This window comes from Fukomys damarensis, unplaced genomic scaffold, assembly GCF_012274545.1.
Source record: "Fukomys damarensis isolate Sample0158 unplaced genomic scaffold, DMR_v1.0_HiC HiC_scaffold_16, whole genome shotgun sequence".
In the NCBI taxonomy this organism is placed as follows: Eukaryota; Metazoa; Chordata; class Mammalia; order Rodentia; family Bathyergidae; genus Fukomys; species Fukomys damarensis.
Genome location: NW_022900928.1, coordinates 77,949,816 through 77,971,135, shown reverse-complemented (window position 1 = coordinate 77,971,135; position 21,320 = coordinate 77,949,816). Strand labels below are relative to the sequence as shown.

General features: G+C 37.6%; 1 protein-coding gene across 4 annotated transcripts in view; it reads right to left on the bottom strand.

Moving 5' to 3' along the window:
- Aplp2 (amyloid beta precursor like protein 2) overlaps window positions 1-21,320 on the bottom strand; it is a 63,110-nt gene that overhangs the window by 40,890 nt on the left and 900 nt on the right. The window lies entirely within an intron of this gene.

Genomic DNA, 21,320 nt, shown 5'->3' with positions numbered 1-21,320 from the left:
TCAAAAATAAAACACCCAGGAAATACTACTGATTAAATATTAATAATGAAGTATTTCCAGTCTACATCATTTTTATTGATTCATAGAGGATAGAAATAACACAAATGATGGAAAGTTTTCTGCAGCATATCCAAGCACAAAACTGCAATGGTCTCTCAAACTCCAAGCATTCTTCTGGCTGACCTATAAAGGAGTTAATTAAGGCCTATAACAGGTTTTTTTCCCCCCTGATACTGGGAATTGCACTCAGGACCATGTACTTGTGAGGCAGGTGCAGTGCCACTGAGCTAAATCCCTATCCCTACAACAGGTTTTGAGGGGAGCAACCTGAAAAATGAGAAATGCAAGCCAGGTATGATGGAGCACACCTGTAATCCCAGCTATTATGGAGACAGAGACAGGAGGATCAAGAGTTTAAGGCCAGCCTAGGCAACATAATGAGGCTCCTTTAAAAAAATAAATAAAGGAAAGGTCTGATGTAAGTATGTTTTGCACACACGGATACAAAAAGGATACATACAAGACCTGCTAACTACTATGCTCTCTGGAGAACGACAGTGTGGCAGGTTGCAATACTGATTATGTCCAAAGCAGGCTATAAGCAGCGCAGGCCGTAAAACGTTAACCACAAAATTGGCTTGTTCATAGAAGTGAGTATGGGGTCAAGGCCTACATGGGGAGGTCAGAATAACTCACACCCAAATTTTGTTCCCACAATTAAAACTTTCTAAACTACAAGAACAATATTCTAATTACAACCATATACTTTGTCTATTCTGTTCCTAATTTGAGAATGCATCTTGTCCTTTGAGTCTTGCTTACACAAATTTCCATAGAAACTGCACAACTGTGCCTCCTTGCACATAGTTCTGCCCTTGCATGTAGCTCACCTTTACCCCAATTAATTACAAATAAATTAATTACAAAACCAGCAAGTTTTGCTAAAATATCATTGGCCATCCTGGCTCCCTGCTTTGTCTCTCTTACTTGTGTCTTAGTTTCTTTCTCAGGTTTGTGTCCTACACTGAGCAGGAGACTGAAGCCTACTACAGAGGTTTCCAGTAATGTTTCAGGGGTTTCTAGTATGACAGTCCAGAATTCTAAGATGATCTTTCTACTTTTTGTTATTAAAATATTTCACAAAATGATGGCAATAATAAATAGGTATAAATGATTTTTAAAGTATTATTATTGTAATATTAAGCAATAACCTTATCCAACCCAAAACTCTTATTAGTCTTACTATTCCATATGAAAACCAAATACTAGAAACCACGGCTTAGATGAAAGGCAAGAAATTCTTGGATAAATAATCTGTTTCTTTGTTTTATAACTAGAAAAGATGATTGTTTACCAAAATAATTTTCACAGGACAGAGGGAGCAAATTTAAGACACAAATGTCAATTTTTATATTTATTCTACTAAACATTTTAGTAGATGCAAACAATATTAAGATACTAATCTTGATGAAAGAAAATCACTTTAACTTCAAATGCCCATTAAAACTGTGAAAATAACAAAACTATGAAAGCATTCTACCCTTTCTAGGTTCAAAGCAAGTCAAAGACATCTTTCCTATGATTTATGCATTTAAATTTAAAGTAAACAGACTGTATTATCAGCTTACACCAGATCTGCTCTCAGACAATAATTCTTCCTGTCTTGGACCCATGCCCATGTGCCTTATTGTAATTATCAGCAATTTAAAAAAATAAAGTAACAAACCTAGTATAAACAAGTCAGTATGTCTAATGATTTGCTGTATTGGTGTCTTAGGTTTGCTTCCTTAGGTTCAAGCTATCTAACTACTAAATAAATGCATAAAGGACAGCAGGGAAAGCCACACTCAAGCAAAAAGAATGGGTAAGGATATAAACATGTGTGTAACCGCACATGAACACAACCCAACAGTGGAAAGTACAGTAGTAGCATTTTTGTTCATCTTGTCATGTGGCCACCAGAGAGATGGGCCAGCTGTTGTCCTCCAGGATCATCTTCACCCAGCACTCTGAATCATCAAGTCAGAATTTACTAATCTTTCAGTATACAAGATTCAAAGTCGTAAGCATGCCCTGCAAAGGCCCACCAGGGCAGCCTCTGACTCACTCCACCACCTACTTGCTTCAACACCCCTGTGTGTGTTCATGGGTCTAGGCCTTCCCTCCACCTACAGTCCCTTCCCTCCTCTTCATAAAGCAAAAGCAGCCAGTCCTCACCCTTCAGGACAGAGCTTAAATGGCTTTCTCACCATCCTTCCCAACCATTCTAGTTTTTCTTTCCCTCAAGCACCTGAAGTACCCTGCTCATTCACCTGCAGTATCTACCTCCCACCACTAGAAGAAATTCCTGTTTTTCTAAACTCTGAATCTGGCATTAGCAGCCTAGAACACAGCTGGTAATCATGACTTGTAAATCATCAATGCTGGATTAGTCTGCATACAGGCAGATCCACAAAGACTAAGTGAGAAAAAAATTTATGTAGGATTGCACATTTCAATTTTTTCAATATCAATCTTTGCCAAGTGATTCCACAAACACAGTCTGAAAAACTATACAGTACAAAGCTGGAGCAATCTACTGGAAGAACAGCCATCCAACCCAACATAAGAGTACTCAGTGGAGGTAGAATGTCCCCTTCCTTAGTCCATTGTGACACACATCCGTGTACTGTGTTTCCCCAGGAGTAAACAACTGCATCTTTCTCTTACCTGCTTGGTGTCATAGGCACCCAACGGTTCACTTTCCCTGAAGCTGTTGAAAAAGCTCAGGAGTCCCCACAGTACAGCCAGACTTGCACACTAGGTGATCACAGGACTTCACTGTTCTGAAAGACACCCCCCCCAGCCCACAATGCCCTCCTTCATGCGGACCCCTTAATCTCTGGGTCATATGTCTTAAAAAGTTCTTCCGCTTTCCTCTGGTTTCCTGACTATTTTCCTCTTATTTCTAGTTTTGTTCCCTTACAAAGGGCCTACAAATGGTAAATTTCAAACATGACATCTCAAGTTTTTATTTGATGTACACACGTCACTAGGATTTGCATAAGCACACAATTGTTGGAAATTGTTTTTCCTAGAATTTCAGGTCTTCCAGCTTCAAGCACTACTGTTGATAAATTTAAAACTGACTGGATTCCTAGGGCAGGTCTGTTTTTTAGTCTTTCCAATTTCGAGTATTCTGTAATGTCCACACAATGTGGCTTGCTGTGGTCTACCATTTGCTGACCTGAGCTCTCCGTGGACCAAGCCAACCCCAACACAGTACTTCTGTTGCTACAGCTCTCTCTCTCATATTCTGACTACTTTTATCCGGGGACCTCCTAGATTGATCCTCCAGTTTTCTTATCTTTACCTTTCTAGTTTCTTTTTGTTCTGCTCTTCCTCTTGGATGATGGCTGTTGAATTTTTAAAACTCTGGGCTGCAGGCACAGTTCAATGGTAGAGCACATGCTTAGAATTTGTGATGCCCTGGGTTCAGTCCCCAGCACCATAAAACCAGACCACCGGAGGGATTTTTAAAAAATAAATTTTATTTTACCCCATACCCCCCCTTGCACTCCCTCCCTAGGGATATTTTAATGAAGACCCATTTGTCCAGATGAGACCAGCATTACATGCCTCATACATGCCCCAATAAACCTCACACATCCATATTCTGTGACAGGGTCAGCTTCCTCAAACATATTGTATATACACATAAACTCACTTGCAACATCTCTGTTTGGCTAGAAGCTGATAAAGATTTGGGTCTGTGCTTTGTATTTAATCTTTTAAGAACAACATTTAAGGGCCAGGGATTTAGCTCAGTGGTTCAGCCACCTGCCTCACAAGCACAAGGACCCATGTTCGATCCCCCCCCAAGAGAACAACATTAAAATATTTTAATCTGACTTTTAAGCCAGAATATTATTCCTATTGTTTAAAAACAACACTAACCAACATTTGGTTTCAATGATTGTATCAATTCACAAGATTAATCTTTCAAAAGATTTCCAGGAGGACATTTATTAATGTGGATCCTGAAGAAGAGAACAAAGCTTCAAATAATAATTTTTCTAATAGCTGCTAGGAAAGAGAGAGGGAGAAAAGGTTTCCATAAGGAAAAAAAAATGCACTTAATATTAAGCAGAAAGCCTCTTGAAAAGGAGTTGGGGACAGGGTGAAGCCTAACCAATCAAAGAAGGTTTTATTAGGAACGATGGCATTTTATTCACTTAAAATTTGCCAAAATAAGGGAAGTCTGCTACTACTTGGCTCCTGCTGTCAAATCTTCCAATTTCTTCAGATCCTGGAGAGGAATTTTTACAACAAAGCCCATATTATTGGGCCAGGGATTTGACTCAGTGTTTCCACTGCCTGACTTGCAAGCACAAGGACCCAAGTTTGATCCATTACCACAAACAAACAAACAAACCCATATTATTATTGGGGGATGGAAATATGCACTTTGAATCTTAAAATACAATGAAGCCCAACGTGGTGGTGATAAAACACCAGGACAGGCCACTTTCTGCCAGCAGGTCTTCTACCTCAGATTAGGCAATAATCTACTTCAGATTATGTGATAGGGATCACAGTGAAGAAAGCTGGCATTACTCTAAAATTCACTCAATCTTCGTATCATAAAGTGGCACATTATTCTGCATTAACGAGATGGAACATCACAGGCTGACATTGAAGGATATGCTAAGTGAAATAAACCAGTCACAAAAGGACAAATGTACCCCTTGACTGAGCTTATATATGTTATCTAAAATGGTAAAATTGAAAGAGTATAATTGTAGTTGCCAGGATGGGTGAAGAGAAATGGAATTGTTTTTCAGTGGATACAGTTTCATCATTTGTGAAAGATGAGTAAATTCTAGAGATCTGCTATACAACACTGTACTTATAGTTCACAATATTGTGCACTTAAAATTTAAGAGGGCGAACCTCAAAAGTGTTCTTACCATAATAAAAATGTTAATGGCTAAAATGACATATTTTACATGTATACTTTACTATGGAAACAAAAAAATCTGTGGATTAAGTTGTACAATATAGAGAATTTCTTTATCATGGCTAACAATGTAAACTATCTGGAAATAAATCCTATAAATCAGTAAGAAAATAGGCAAATTAGATTAAAATAATCTACATTAAAAGACTAGAAAAGTGTTGACTATAAACTGTAAAAGATGTTTTTCATTTATTACCTTAGGAATTACATAGGAAAGTACATAGTACTTTCAGCTTTGGTGTTATTTGTTCTGTCACAATGCCTTGTATATACCAATTTAATAAATGTTTATTACTGATGATGACTTTGAAGAACTTCAAATAAAATAATTATCATGGAATGTCTGAAACTTGATCAAGCAACACACAGAGGCTCTTTCAAATGTCAACTGGAATATTGCCAAAAAGATTGAAAAAATTCACTGCAAACAACATCACAGAAATATTAGAAACATACATGTCCAACTGTAAGTAAATCAATTAAGTTATAGACTAGGCAGTACTTTACTTTCACATATAAAGTGTTCCTGGAAATATGGACAAGTTACAAAGATATGCATGCTACTAGATGTTCTGCTACTAGGAAGGTGGTAATTTAGCAAATCTCAATTACTTCCATGCTTTACGAAGAGAAAATTCTTGAAAATTTATTTCCAGCATTCTGTAAACATTCCTAAACAACCGAGTCTACTAAATGTTCACCTAAGTTGGATTTCTAGCTAAAAAGCACCAAATAAACATCATTTCTATCAAACCATGTACTTCTCACACATAAAATAAGCATCATCTTTCCCATTTTTTTACTCAGTGTTACAAAAAATGAGGGCACAATGTAAAATATCCAAACAATTCCAAAACTACTACCATCTAACTCCTGGCTTCTAGCCAACACCCTATGCAATGATGACTCAAAATGAAGCAATATATGCCCAAATCCAAATTCAGGATATGACAGGCTATTTAGGGGGTTAGACATTGTATGCATAATTTCAGTTCAAAAGTCCCAGACCATGAAACATGATTCAATTAAAGTCAATGTTATGAAATATTTAATAGCCTGGACAGCTAGTCATTATGTTAAAAGAGGAAAATGGGTTACAAATATTAGAAAGGGAAAATTTGAGAAGTAAATAAAGTTGCACAGAAAACAAAACTGGAAAAACAAAACAGCAACACATCTCAGTAGTAAACTACAGCTGTTTTGGTTTTTGTTGTTGTTGTTGTTTTTTTTGCATTGCTAGAGATTAAACCTAATGCCTTCACACTGAGCTACATCCCCCCACCACCCGCTTCCCACTTTGAGACAAGGCCTTGCTAAATCTGAGCTGCTTACCAATATTTTCTAAGTTAAACAACAAACAAACATATATTTCTTCTTTAACATAGGATATACAGTAAAAGTCACCAGCTGCTTCAAAGTTTTTGTTTTTACGGTGCTGGGCACCAAACACCAAGGGCCTCAAGCATGCTAGGCAAGAAGTCAACTGCTAAACTATGTCCCCAGCCCTCAGTTTGTATTTTGGAGTAGTAGAGACTGGACCAAGGGAGTGCTACACTAAATTTCCAGCCCTTTTTATTTACTTTTTTGGGGAGAGATAGGATCTCAACTAAGTTGCCCAGACTAGCCTAGAACTTGAGGTCCCATGCTGATCTGAGATATCCTGTCCTCCAGGCCTGTTCCCCAGTTAGCACAAACTTCACATCATCTCACAATGTACTGATTTTTGAGTTTGGTCAAGTTACAAGGTTTAACTGAAAAATACAGTAAATGTTCAAATTTTAAAAAACTTACAGTAAAAGACTCACTATCATTCCTCCCCTTCTTCTAACAACACTTATCCCCACTATTCTTGCCACTGCCACTTTATGAAACAGTTCTGGAAGTCTCTTTTCACATCTTTAGTAGCACTTTTTTAGCTGCTGCCACACTTTGAACTGATTCAAAACCTTTAACATGGTCATTTGACCTTGCGAAAGAACCAGAAGTACAAGGTGATAGATCCTGTGAATAAAGTGCATAAAGAAACACCCTAATGTCTTTAGTTGACAGAAATTGCTGTTACCAGGGTCTGATTAAAAAAATAGACTATTTAAAAAAACATTTTTAAAATTTTACAGCAAAAGACACTGTCATGAATCTCCCTCACTTGCAACACACTTATTCCACTGTTCTGGCAATGAATGTGTCTTTTACTGTAGCAAGTTGAAAATTTTAAACGTTCACTTTACTTTTCTATCACCCCTTTTACCTGTATATGCCTCAGTTCCTGCATCTGTAAAGCAGGGATGATCATATTTTCAGTCTCAGAGGATTGTTCTGGGATTTCAATCAAGAAAAACATGAGACATAGCAGCTGCACCATAAATAATGGCAATCATTTTTATTACTCTGAATCAACACCATAATCTGCTACTCTATTCCAACTAGGTAATTCGGACCAACCCTCCAACTAAGGACTAGAAAATAGAAAACATTTCAACACCCTTAAAGACAATGGGGGTCTAAAATCAAAGCGTAGAATTACTGTGTTGAGTCTGCAGGGAGATGGGGACAACTTGTGAGGCCTTCCCCCCTCCTCTGGAGAATGTAGAAAATTCTAAAGACAGTAGTTTAGTAGTGCTCTAAGGACCAAGTATGCTGCCACACACCAGTAATCCTAGCACTTGAAAGAGTGAGGCAAGAAGACTACTGTGAGTTTGAAGCCAGCCTGGGCTACACAGTGAGTTCAAGGCCAGCCTAAACTGCATATTGACTCTGTCTCAAAACACACACACACACACACACACCCACCCACCCATGGAAAGACTAAGGAAAAACAGTCTGGCACCCAAGGCTGAGAGGAAAAGGGAAAGAGAATATACCTGGAGAATATAAAAGGTTTGGAGTTGATACATCAAAGCACAGTGACCCTAAAGGCAAGCAGAAACTGACAGGACCCCACAAAAATTGCAGCTTTCGGCTGGGGATGTAGCTCAAGTGGCACATGAGTGGCAAGTGCTTGCAGCCTGGTTTCCAATCATCACACTATAGGACAGTAGAGTGAGATTCTAGACTGCTAGTATCCTCATGCTCCAACTACAAACAAACATTCGTCTCTGAAACAACACTAGATCTCTAATTAATCTATGTGCAACTGCATAAATGAGAAGTCTGACATATAAAATAAGTTGACAAACCATTAGACAAACTTACATAAATGAAAATATTCAGAAATAACAGAAGATCCATACACAGGTACTAGATATTAGAATTATTCAGACTTTTCAATTCCTCTTATGTTTAAAGACACTAAAGACAAGACTGAAAATTTCAGCTGTGATCTAGAAATTAAAATAATCCATTTTAAATTATAAAATGTAAAATAACACAACTAAAATCAAGAACTCAATGGAAGGATTTAATGGCAGATTGTGTATAGTCAAAGAAATTGTCAGCAAGTAGAAAGATGGGTCAAAAAAAAAAATCCTCAAACAAGGGAAGAAGACAAGATAAAGACAGTCTTAAGATTATTTTTCTGGAGTCCTATTAGAAAGAATTAAGTAAAGCAGTATTTAAATAAATCCTTAAATATTTAAAGAGATAATGACTGAATATTCTAAAAACCAATGAAAAATATCAAATTACAGATTCAAGGAGCTGTACAAGCAATTACATTTTTAAGTAATTCACTCACAAGCAGAATAATTTTTTTAAACAAGTCATGCCTAAGTATATAATAGTAAAGTTGCTAGCAACCAGATTCAACAAGCTTAAAAGCAGCCAGAGAGAAGAGGGATATCTTACCCTCAAAGCTGTGAAAACTATACTGATAGTTAATTCTAGTAAGCTAGCAACAATATGCAAAATCAAACATGAAATAAGATCTTTAAAACAATGAAAGAAATCTACTCCAATGAATTAATCTTTAAAAAGAATAAAACCAAAAAGATGTTTGGTGAAACAATACGTCACCAGTGAACCTACAATTTGAAAGGGAATTTAAATTAGGAGTGGAGGACTGGGGATACAACTCAGGGTGAAGGACCTGGGTTCTAATTCCAGTACTGGGAGGAGGAAGGGTAGGAGAAGAAAAAATACTTTTTCTTTTAGACAAGGTCCAGGCTGTCCCTGAACCCACTATACAGCCCAGGCTGGCCTCAAACAGTGATCCTCCTGCCTTAGCCTCCAAAGTGATGGGATTACAGGCAGGTGCCTCCATGGAAGCCGGAAGAGAATACTAATAACAAAAAAATTACCCCCATGCCACCAAGAGATCCTGATGAAACCTACATGAATTGGAATCCAAGCATATGTGGGAAGGGGGTTGTCTTTCATCTGGTTTTGGTGCTAGAGATCCATCCCAGAGCCTCAAAAGTGTTAGAAAGAGCCCTATCATTGAGTTATAGGCTCAAGAGTTATATCCCCAACCACAAGCATCTATGTTTTGGAAAAGCTGCTCCAGCTTGATATCCATTAATCTAAACTGATACGACTAAAAATTTATATGCCATAATACAAGGCTTTGGGTAACTTCTATGGGGTTTTAAATGTGTAGGAAATCAACACACACGGAAACAATGCAACACAAGTTAAGAGGATAAACAAAAGGGTGGCCTAAGCTCCTTGTAATGTCCAGAAAAGTATAAATGCACTGATAATATAACCCACTAATAAGCAAAGGATACTGAAATCTCTACAATAATTACTAAAAAGAGATTATATAAGTATGTTCACAAAACCAAAATATATTAGTAATCATATAACTGTATTTTCTTTCCTTTTTTTTTTTTGGTATCAGGGATCAAACTCAGGTCCTTCAGCTTGCGAGGCAGGCAGTAGAACTACTGAGCTAAATCCCTGGCCCTTAATCATATAACTTGTAAATAGACTACTACAACTGAAAAAGACCGTTTACTAGGTTAAAAAAATAAACAATGAAATATAAGGATGGAAATATTAGACAAAGTATTAATAAAAGCAAAAACATTACTGAGAATAAAGTATGATTTTTAAAAAGGAATAACATGTCCTCAAAATAATGCAAAAATAGCAAAAACTATGAGGAAAAAAATCTAAAATCAGTGGAATTTTTAAAAATATAAAAAAATTGGGAAATTATTAAATTTCTCAATAAAAATTAGTGTGTGTGTGTGTGTGTGTGTGTGTGTGTGTGTGCGCGCACGCATGTGCACTGGGGATTAAGCCTAGGGCCTTCACAATCAACTAATTTCCCAACCCTTTCTTTTTTGAGACAAAGTTTCACTAAGTTGCCTGGGTAAACTCAAACTTGAGATTGATTCCTCCTGCCTCAGCCTCCCAAGTGCTGAGACACGCATCTCCATGTCCACCTGGCAAAGTTTTAAATATATCTCTCTCGGTATCTAACAAAAGATATTTAGGGCTGGGGATTTGGCTCAGTGGTTCCACCTCCTGACTTGCAAGCGCAAGGACCGAGTTCGATCCCCATACCCAAAACAAAACAAAATGATGCTTAAAACCTCTTTAATGACAAAGAGCTGAATAAAAACCAAACAAGATCAGAACATATATAAAACACCAGGAACCACAAAATACACATTGTCTTTATGCACACAATGAAAATTTCACCATAAAATCATAATTCATGTTGCCACAGATTTCAAAGACTGAAATCATAAACTAATATTCTGAGCACAAGTAGTTAAGTTTGAAATAAACAAAAAGGGCAGCCAGAAATCTCCATATATTTGGTATTAAGAAATCCACTTCCTGCTGCAGATGTACTCAGGTAGATAAACATGCTTGCCTTGCTGAGGCCTTGAGTTTGATCTCCAGTATCAATTTTTTAAAAAAAAACAGAGGGTTGAAGGGCCAGGGATTTAGCTCAGTGGCATCATGCCTGCCTCCCAAGCACAAGGTCCTGAGTTCAATCTCTAGTACCAAAAACAAACAGAGGGCAAATACTTTTTAATAGATGGGGGTCAAAAAATAAAATCACAATGGAAATCAAGTTTTACTGAATAACAAATATGTGAACTGGAGCAAGAGATCTGTTCAGGGAAAACTGTACAGGTTTAAATATATTAAGAAAAGGAAGGATAAAAAACTGAGGCAGTCATTTCAAAAATTTAGAAAAAGAATAAAATATGTAGAAGGTAGAGAGAAGGAAATGATGAGCATAAAGTAATAAAACTGAAAATAAATATAAAGAGGATCCACAAAGCCCAAAGCTGATGATTTGAAGACCAGTATCTACTTGGGAAGCCAAAGTAGAAAAATCACTTCAGCCCACTAGTTGAGACTAGCCTGGGCAGCATAGAGGGATATGGTTGGGGGGTGGGGAGTATGGGGCTGGGATGTAGCTCAGTGGTACTGCCACCTGCCTTGCAATTGCAAGGTCCCGAGTTAAATCAAGAGGGGCGGGGGGAATCCCAGAACTTGGCAGGCTAAGGCAGGGGACTGCCACAAATTCAAGCCTGAACCACATAACCAGACTGTGTCTCAGAATGAACCCCCCCACACACGAATAAAAGCAAAAAGGGTGTAGCTGGTGTGGGGACATATAATCACAGATTCTGACATCACAAAGACTGCAATATGTTATAAAGCTAGGTGTAGTGATGCCTGTCAGTTTATCCCAGTGCTCTGGGAGGTTGAGGCAGGAAATTTCCAAGTTCAAATCCAGCCTGGCACTCAGAGAGGCCCAGTCTCAAAATAAAAAGTTTATTTAGGGCTGGGGATTTAGCCCAGTGGTACCATGCTTTGCAAGCTCAAGGTCCTGAGTTTGATCCCAGTACAGTAACAGTAATAATAATAATAAGTAAATAATAAAAATTTTTAAAAAGATCTTGGGATGTAACTCTCAGCATAAAGGCACTAGGTCTAATCCCCTAGGGTCAATCTATTTACTGAATAACTTTTACCAGCCAAACAATCATCAATTTAACAAGACAGATGGGGGTAGAGCTTATAGCTGGTGGGGGGGAACAAAGCACCACAAGCATACAAGATCCCAATGATAAATGTAACTGTACTGTATACTTTAAAAGTATGAATAAACTCTATGAGGAAAAAAAATTTTTTCTCCTGGGTATTGAGTGTGGTACAGTTACATTTATCATTGGGATCTTGTACCTTTACATGACAGATCTTGGTTCTCATTTTTGCCCATACCCCTGCCTCCCCTTCTCCCCCTTCCCTATTTACAAAGACTTTGTTTCCATTTCTCATATTTTTTCTTTTTCCCTTATTTCCTTTCCCCTACCCTTTCCACTTCCCCTATACCTTTGGCCCTTTTCTTCCTATTCCCAGGAGCAAATATTAAAATAAAGATATCATACATATAACCCCTACCAGGAAAGACTTTAACTACCAAAACTGATGAAAGATCTGAATCCATAGTTCAAAACCATAACCAACAAAGAAAATTCCAAATGGCTTTTTTAGTGATTTTCCTCAAAAAGTTTAAGAAAAAAAGTAATGCAAATCTTAAATATTCTAGAGAATAGAACAAAAGACAACAAACAAAATCTGACCGAGTCAAATCTAGAACATAAAGTTTGATTCATTTTTGGAATGCAAAGTTCCCTGCATATGGCACTGTCAAAAATAAAAAGGATAGGGAATGTAGTTCAGTAGTAGAGTGCTCATTTCATAGGAGCAAGGCTTTGCATTCAATACTCAACACTGCAAAGTAAAACAAAAGTAAAGAGAAAAGGCACATTATAAGCTTAAAATGTGAGTGAGAATAAGGTGCCTAAAAAAACCTGATTCATTTATAATAAAGAATCTTTGGGAGAGGTGGACACACAACTCTGTAAAGCATTTGTACCTGCAAGGCCCCTGTTTTTGGCAAATTTAAGAGTAAAGGTTGTTTCTCACCTGATAAAAGATGTTATCTGCAAGCATCACATATATGGAAAATATATAGCTTTCTCTGAGACCAAGAATTCAACAGAGATGCTATACTAGCTCTAGCCATATCCATAAAGAAAAAGAAATTAACGCTATAAGGATTAAATGGAAAGAAACTCACAACTCGTACCATATATTCCAAAAATTCAAAGCTAAAAATAAATCAATCAAATGAGAATTAGTACACAAGCTTAACAAAGGTTGCTGGACACAAGGTCAGGTATCTACCCATGTACAAAGTCTTGCTAAAAAGTTATCCAGGCTGGCCCTGCAGCCTCAGCATGAGTAGCTGGGATTGCAGGTGTGCACCACCATGGTTAACTATGAGGTCAATATTAAATGACATAAATCAACAACAACATAATTTTTTAAAAGTCACTTACAACAGCATTTTTAAAAATCACACACCAAACCAGGTGAGGCGGGCAAGAGGATCTTGACCTCCTGGACAGCCTGGGCAACTTAGCAAGACTGTCTCAAAACCTATTAATAAATCTAACACAGGATATACACTGGCTCCATTCAGAAAGCCATACAACACTGGGTATAGAGCGGACTCAAATAAAAATATAAAGCCCTTCTCCTGGCCTGGAAGACTTGGCATTACAAATATGTCAGTTTATTTCCAATTGCACTACAGATTCAATACAATCCAATCAAAACTTCAGCAGGTAGTTATTTTTCATGGAATGTGGCAAGGCAAGTGCATATGTTAAGAAATTAAGGGTTTGGAGTTTGACTCCTGGCACGCACGCACGCACACGCACACACACACACACACACACACACACAAAAGAAATGAAATTAAGGGCTTGCTCTAGTATATATCAAATTTTATTACTAGCTGGGCATGGTAACACTAAAAAAAAAAAGAAAAAAAGAAAGAAAGAAAGAAAGAAAGAAAGAAAGAAAAGAAAAGAAAAGAAAAGAAAAGAAAAGAAAAGAAAAAAGAAAAGAAATTAAGGGCCTGCTCTAGTATATCAAATTTTATTACTAGTTGGGTGTGGCAACACCTACCTATAATCCCAGCCCTCTGGGAATCTGAGGCAGAAGGATAGTAAATTTGAGCTAAGCCTAGGCAACTTATTAAGACTGTCTGAAAATTAAAAAAAAAAAAAAAGTGCCAGGGATGAAGCTCACTGTGAAGGCCCTGGGTTCAATCCCCAGTGTGTGTGTGGGGGGGGGGCATGGACAAAGGACCAACCACACAGGAATGACACTTACCTTATTACTTGGCGCAGAGAGACAGACCAATGCCATATAAGACAGAAGCCCAAATTCACACATACAGAGATACTTGATTTATAATAAAGATGACAGAGAAGAGTAAAGGGAAAGGACAACACTGACAATAAATGAAGCATTTCCATGTGGTATGGGATTAATATCCACATGGAAAAATAGGAAAAAACACCTTCACTCTATACCTTCAAAAACAAAATAAAAAACAAAAACATCCATTCCAGGTAAATTATAGCTCCAAATGTGAAAGAAAAACAGTGAAGCTCCTGATAGCCAATGTAGACTGCCTTTTTGTAGTCCAGATAGAAAATGACTTCTCAAGGACACAAAAACATGCTTTCTGAAAATATACTTTTTAAAAAGAAAAAGAAAAAAAACAAAGATTATAGACATTAACAGGCATAACAGCATTAACAGAAATAACGGCACTGTCTTAATAAACTCTAGCGGGAAACAACTCAAATGCCCATCCACAGAACACTGTTATGAATTCATACAGTAGAACACTACCCAGCAGCAGAAAACAAACCACAACAGGAGTGAAGCAGGCTGCACTCAATACAAATGATTCTCAAAAACATGTTTAGTAAAATCACTTAATACTAAGCACTTAAGAATAACTGAATGATTCCATTTACATGAAACTTACTTCCTTTTGTGTACTTTTAAAAAGCTCAAAAATACTCTAGGGCTTTCCTCCTTCGGTAGAGAAGGCCACAGGGGTGTTTGGCATCCTGACATGTAAAAGAATATACTGTACATGTGCTTTTAGTTCAAATATCTTGACTGTCTTACCTTCTAAAACCATCACAATATGCTAAAATAATTAACACTGTGTTGATAAATTATTTATTACAACTCTAATAGAAGCCTGGGCAAGCTTCATGAAAGCACAAATGAGAATGCTAAACCCCCAATTAAGGTAATAGTTACTTCTGAAAAATTCAAGTGAGGCCTTTATGTTTTATTTTTGTACCTGTAGTATCTGCCTTTTTTGTTGTTGTTGTTGTTAAGGATAAAGCAAATATAGGCAGTGTTAAGATTTAACAAAATTAGATATTGGCTAAGTATTTCTATATGCTAGAGATGAAACAGTCATAATTAAAAAGGCCGTCTCAGCTCATCTCTCCGAATACAAATCCTGCTTCTTTCTTGGTTAACCATCTGCTTATCCTTCCACAAAAAAAGATAAAATATCTGAAAATATTTATGTCCTTTACTACCATCACTAAAATCCCCATTTCTTCACCAAGCTAAACATCTTTGTAATTCAGCCAAATAAAAGTTTTCATATTCTTCCAGCCATTTTGTTCGGATGGCATTATCCCTCCAAAATAAAGCATAGTGATCTAACATGTGCCTGTGTGAGAGGCTCCTCCAATGCCTCAATTTAACCAGCTAACTCGGAAAGAACTACTTCTTCCTTCCAGCCAGCTCAGCTACATAACTTCCCAACTGGAGAGTGCCCACGTTGCAGACACTGGATTGTTATGACCAATATCCAAAGCCCTATCTGGATCAAGACTGGATCCTTCTCCTCCTGACCACCTGACTCAAAAGCTCTAAAAACCTAGGACCACTGAGGTGATGCCATCCCAGCATGCTTTGGCGGGAAGCATAGGATACAATAACGACAAGAGACAACCTGAGGAGTTTTGTGACAGGTGGACTTTAAGAAAGGTTTGTTCACTCTTAAAAGGGAAATATAGGGTCTGAGTATGTAGCTCAATGATAGAGCAGTTCTCTAGCATGTGGGAGACCCTGAATTCAAGCCCCAGCTCCGAATACTAGAAATAAAAAGTTGGGCATGGTGGTGCACACCTGTAACTCTACGAGGTAAGCCAAGAAGACGAAAATTTGGTCCCAACCCAAGAAGGGGAGAGGGAGGGGGGGAGAGAGGGGGAGGATATAGCTCATGCAAAGTTCTGGATTCAATACCCAGTACCAGAAAGAAGAGACTAGTCTCCTCAGCACACTGCCTTCTGCGGCTGCAGCAGCCATTTTGTAGCCAGTGGAAGTCAGGCTGAGGAAAGCAGGAGAAAACTAGCATCACCACAAGTACCCCTCTCAAAAAGCTAGCTTCATTTCTGGACCTTAATCTTATACCAGCCACACTGGAAACTGGCCAATGATTGTAAATCTGATGTGGCAGCCTTTTTTCTTCCAAATAGCACCAAGCATAACCCATGTTGATAAAAACTTCCCACAGGAATCATAATTTATTTAAAAATTTTTGTCAATATTCAGAGATGAAACAAGCCTACTACTAAGAGAACTTGTACATTATACAAAAAGGTATAGAAAAAAAAAAACTAGTGGAAACTGTAATATGACAGTCTTCTGAAATGACATGCTCCAGAGAATCAATGTTAGGTTTGGTGTATGTTAGTTCTAAATTACTATAACTTGTGTGCAATGAGTTCTTCTCAAAGAAAATATTCATATCAGGTTTCGGAAAGACTGACATGAAAAGATCACAATCAAAAAGTAAACACTCTGAAACACTTTGACACAAAATGAAGAGAAGTGGAGTCAGAATATTTCTGATTCAAGACCTGCAAACTGTGACCTTCAGCCCATGTACCACAGACCCCCTTTTTAGGTGAGGATAAGAATACCTACACCTCACTAGACTGGCAGAGACTTAAGCAGATAACAGAACCCAATACACTTTGTTGGTATTGTTTTCTATGCACATTGGAGTCACTAAGCATCCTAGATGTCCCCATTGAGGATCTCTCAAGGTAGGGACCAGTAATCACAGCTAAGTGCATTTTGTAGAGTAAAAACAACTGTTCGCTTTTGTTTTTTACTATGGCATTGTTTAGGCCTAGCATAGAAACATGCAATAGGAGTTAATACTAGTTGAATGAATAACAATGCAATGTCAGCTTGTTTTCTAGCCCTCATATTTAAAAAACAGATTAGGTGTTTCAAAAGACTTCATTAAAAGATAAATGACTTGGGATAGAGGTAGCTCTGGTATCAATCCCTAGCACAACCCCTAATAGTTAACACAACAATAACAACAACAATAATAATATACTTTATGATGTTTCTGCAAGAAAATTTCCCTTAAAGTAATTATTAGCTGTATCAAATGAAAGAACTGGAACCCATTTCTATCTGAATGCACCTACATGGTCTACTCTCCATGTTAGGCCATAAATCAAAGTACAGTATACTAAATTTAATTAAGCTTCAAGGTAATGTAGTTTATCTCACTAAAAAACAAATCATGAAAATTGAATTACAGATGATTTAGAAATCTCAACTGACTCTCCACAGCAACCACAATTACTGCACAAAAATTTGCCTCAGGTCAGGGATTTGGCTCAGTGATTTTGCTGTCTGCCTCCCAAGCACAAGAGCCCAAGTTCGATCCCTAGTACCAAAAAAAAAAAAGTTGCCTCCACTTTTTGTCACAGAGCATTTTTTCAGTAGTTCATTTTGAGACAATTCAAAATAATAATTGTTAGGTAGCAGCTTCAATGTGCAATAGGTGCCATTTTAGAAAGACCCCCCCCACACTCCAGGAATGGAACTCAGGGCCTTGTGTTTGTAAGGTAGGCATGGCGCCACTGAGCTTAATTCCTGGCCCTTAACAAGATTTTTGTACATGATAAATCTAGGACAGTGATGTCCTAGCCCGCTGCAGAAGGGTGCCACAGGCTCACTACCACTGCTAGAATATACACAGCAAAATGTTTACAGTGAGGTTCCCCCGCATGTGATTTTAGGTTATTTTTTCACTTAATTGTCTAACTGTACTTTTAAAGTTTTTTGTTTTTTTTTAATGAGCAGTATGTATTACCTATATGATTTTTCTTGTAATTTTAAAAACAAAATGACAAAGTCTGAGAATTTAGTAAGGGTGAATAGCATAAAGAAGTTCGAAATGTTATGTTTTGATTTTTCCAAAGTCAAAGTAATATCAGCTAAGTTAAAAATCTGATTTTTAAAGCTGCGCACGGTGGCGCACAGCTGTAATCCCAGCACTCCAGAGGCTGAGGCAGGAGCCTTGTCAAAGACTTTGAGGCCAGCTTGGGCTACACTGTGAGTTGAAGGTCAACCTTAACTACATAGTGAGACTGAAACCAAAAAAAAAAAAAAAAAAAAAAAAAAACCCCCACCAAAACCCAATTTTTATATTTAGAAAAAAATATTTATCTCACATATTACTGCCATGAATTAAAAAACTCCTTTGGTCTTCAAAATTAGCCTGTTTTCAAATGCTTTAAAGGACACGTTTGTATCAACTGATTAACTTTCCTTCAGTCGGTAACTGTTACTAAGGTTATATAGACAATGTCCTCGATTCTTAAGAAATACACACTAAGCATTTCAGAGGGAAAGGGGACAGTGTACACAACTTACTTTCAAACAGGTCAGCAAAAATGCTGTAATAAAAATATATTTTTTAGCGCTCAGAGGTGAACCAAGGGCCTATCACCCATAAGGTAAGTGCTTTACCACTAAGCTATACACCACCCAGCCTGTGAAAACAAACTCTGAATATGGGAAATATTAATGGTAAATATGGGTAAACAGTATGAGACTTGTTTCTACAAGTTTTACATTTTTTTGGTATACTTAAGCGGTTTCTAAAAAGAGGAAAAAATTAACATATTCAAAATGGTCTTAACAAAAACAAGATTATACTGGGCCAACTTCATGCGGGTATTATTGAGAAAATATAGCAACATACTCAAAAATTGTGCTGACAACCTATGTAGGACCAACAGTAGCAAGAAACACAATGTGAGAGCCACAAACGTAGCACTGAATTCTCTAGTGGTCAGAGTTTTTTAAAAAAACTGAAATTAACATTAAAACATCTTATTTAGCCAAATGTCTAAAATATTTTCATTTCAATGTAATCAATATAAAAAAGATATTTTACAGTTTTTCTGAAAGGCTGTATTTCTGTTGTATATTTACACTTTACAGTACATCACAATTTAGGTTTTTTTGTTTGTTTGTAGACAAGGTCTTGCTATGTAGTTCAGGCTGGCCTTGAACTCACTATGTAGCCCAGGCTGGCCTTGAAGTCACAGCAATCCTCCTACCTCAGCCTCCCAGGTGCTGGGATTACAGGTTTGCATGCATCACCACACCTGGCTATATCTCTACATAAAAGCTAAATTTTCATGGGAAATACATGGTTTGCATACAGATTTAATAAAACAGTTAAAACTTTGATTCACAGTCAGGTTGAATGTCATAGTCACCCTATAATTCCACCTATTCAGGAGGCTGAAGGAGGATCCAAAGTTCAAGGCTGTCTTGAGCCACCTAAGAAGATCCTTTCAAAATACAATTTAGAAAGCGGGAAGGGTGGGTAAGTGCTCCTGGTTCAATCCACAGTATTAAAAAAAAATTCACAAAATAAGTTGATTCAAAGTTATAAGCTTTCCAATCACCGAGTTTTTAAATGTAGTCTGTACTAACTAAAATTAAATTGAATTCACTCCTCAGCCACACTAGCCACATTCATAGTGGCTACACTGAGGACAGCCCACTTTAGCAACAAATTCCGTCTACAAAAGGAGAACCTAATGATTTTAAAGTTTTGACATAGCACACCAATATATTTCTCCCAGTCCCTCTTACCTTTCAGAAATACCAACAAAAGATCAGGTTTGGTGGTGCACACCTGTAATCCCAGCACTGTGCGACTGAGGCAGGGAGATGGATGCAGGTTCCAGGCCAGACCGAACTACATAGCAAGACACTGTCTCAAAAAAAAAAAAAAAAAAAAAACAAGGAGGAGGAGGAAGAAAGCCAGCCAGCTAGCCTCAGCCTCTCCTCTTCTTCAGGTGTCATACTTTAATCTGGGGTTGGGCTTCCTTAAAATGGGCAATCAAGGCTCTTCCTTTCAGATGTGGCAAACAAACTCAAGTTCTGGCTCACAGAAGCCTGATCTTCTTCTGAACAGGAGGTAGAGGATTTCAGCATAAATACTGTCTTCTGATCCCCACATGAGCACCACTACACTAGAACTTGTCTTGGATTTAAGTGAGGACGTGACCCTGAGTACAAAGGTGGATCTTTTTTCTTTTAAAACAGGTGTAAAAGATTAATTGTCAACACCAAGCAACACTTAAGATTCGCCAATCAATAATTCTGTGCCAAGCAACTTGATCAGGGATTTGGCCAGAATCCCTTTGGCTAATCTCAATTAGGGCCTTCCCAAAGACATCCTGATTTAGGCCATTCTCATCTAAATTAAGACTTAAGCAATCCTTTGCCTAGCAGCAAATAAACAAAATCAAATTATATACACTACACGTGAACAAAATTCTGCGAACTTCACAAAGACAAGCAATTGAAATATTTGGTGTGAGCAAAAACACAGTTTTCAAAAACAGAAGTTATCATAAAATAACATTTAAAAATCATTCTGCAGACCTAATTTGTTTGGCCAGACTTTTCAATTGACCAATGTCAAATGACAAAAAAAATTTTAAACCACAAATAATTCTGATAGTTATTTTTCTTTCTCTGCAGGTAGGAGTTAATATATTCTTTAAAACTGATGAATCCTTTATTGTGAATTCACCTGTGCCTGAAGTTTCTCATACTCCCGAGAAAGGAGATTAAGTGTGAACAACGGTTTCTGACATCCGCCCTCGCTGGTGAGTTGCTTCTTAAAAACAATCCTTTTTTCCTCGTTCCTTTCTCACCCTACAAGTGTACGCAGCCGCTTTTCTTGCAGCATCTTATCAAGCACCACAAACAGCGCCCTAAGCATAGCATGCAAACTAAAATAACCCATAAGTCTTTTATATAAACAGTAACTATTTCTACTTAAAACGAGACTTCTTTTCACCTCAGTCATAAAGGTTTACGCAGGATCAATATGAAGGTTTTAAAGCGTTCCATCAGAGGTGTTTTAATAGATTCCTTTTACCCGTGGAAATATTTACGCAATCTGTAGAAACGAACACATTCTAACTTTTTATTAAAAAGTTCTCAGGCCATGACTATTTAATCAGACCCAGCCTAGGGTCTCCGATATCAGCCCAACATGCAGAAACCAAAGTAATGTTAAATATAGAGAATCGGGCACAAGATCTAGACCACACAAGAAATACACATTCCAGCCCGACAGTTCAAGCGCTATTTCGGAGGGCAGGTAAAAATAAAGTCCCCGCCTCCCTGGGGCTGCAGAGCGCGCCGCAGAGCCCGACCCCGCCGGCAACAG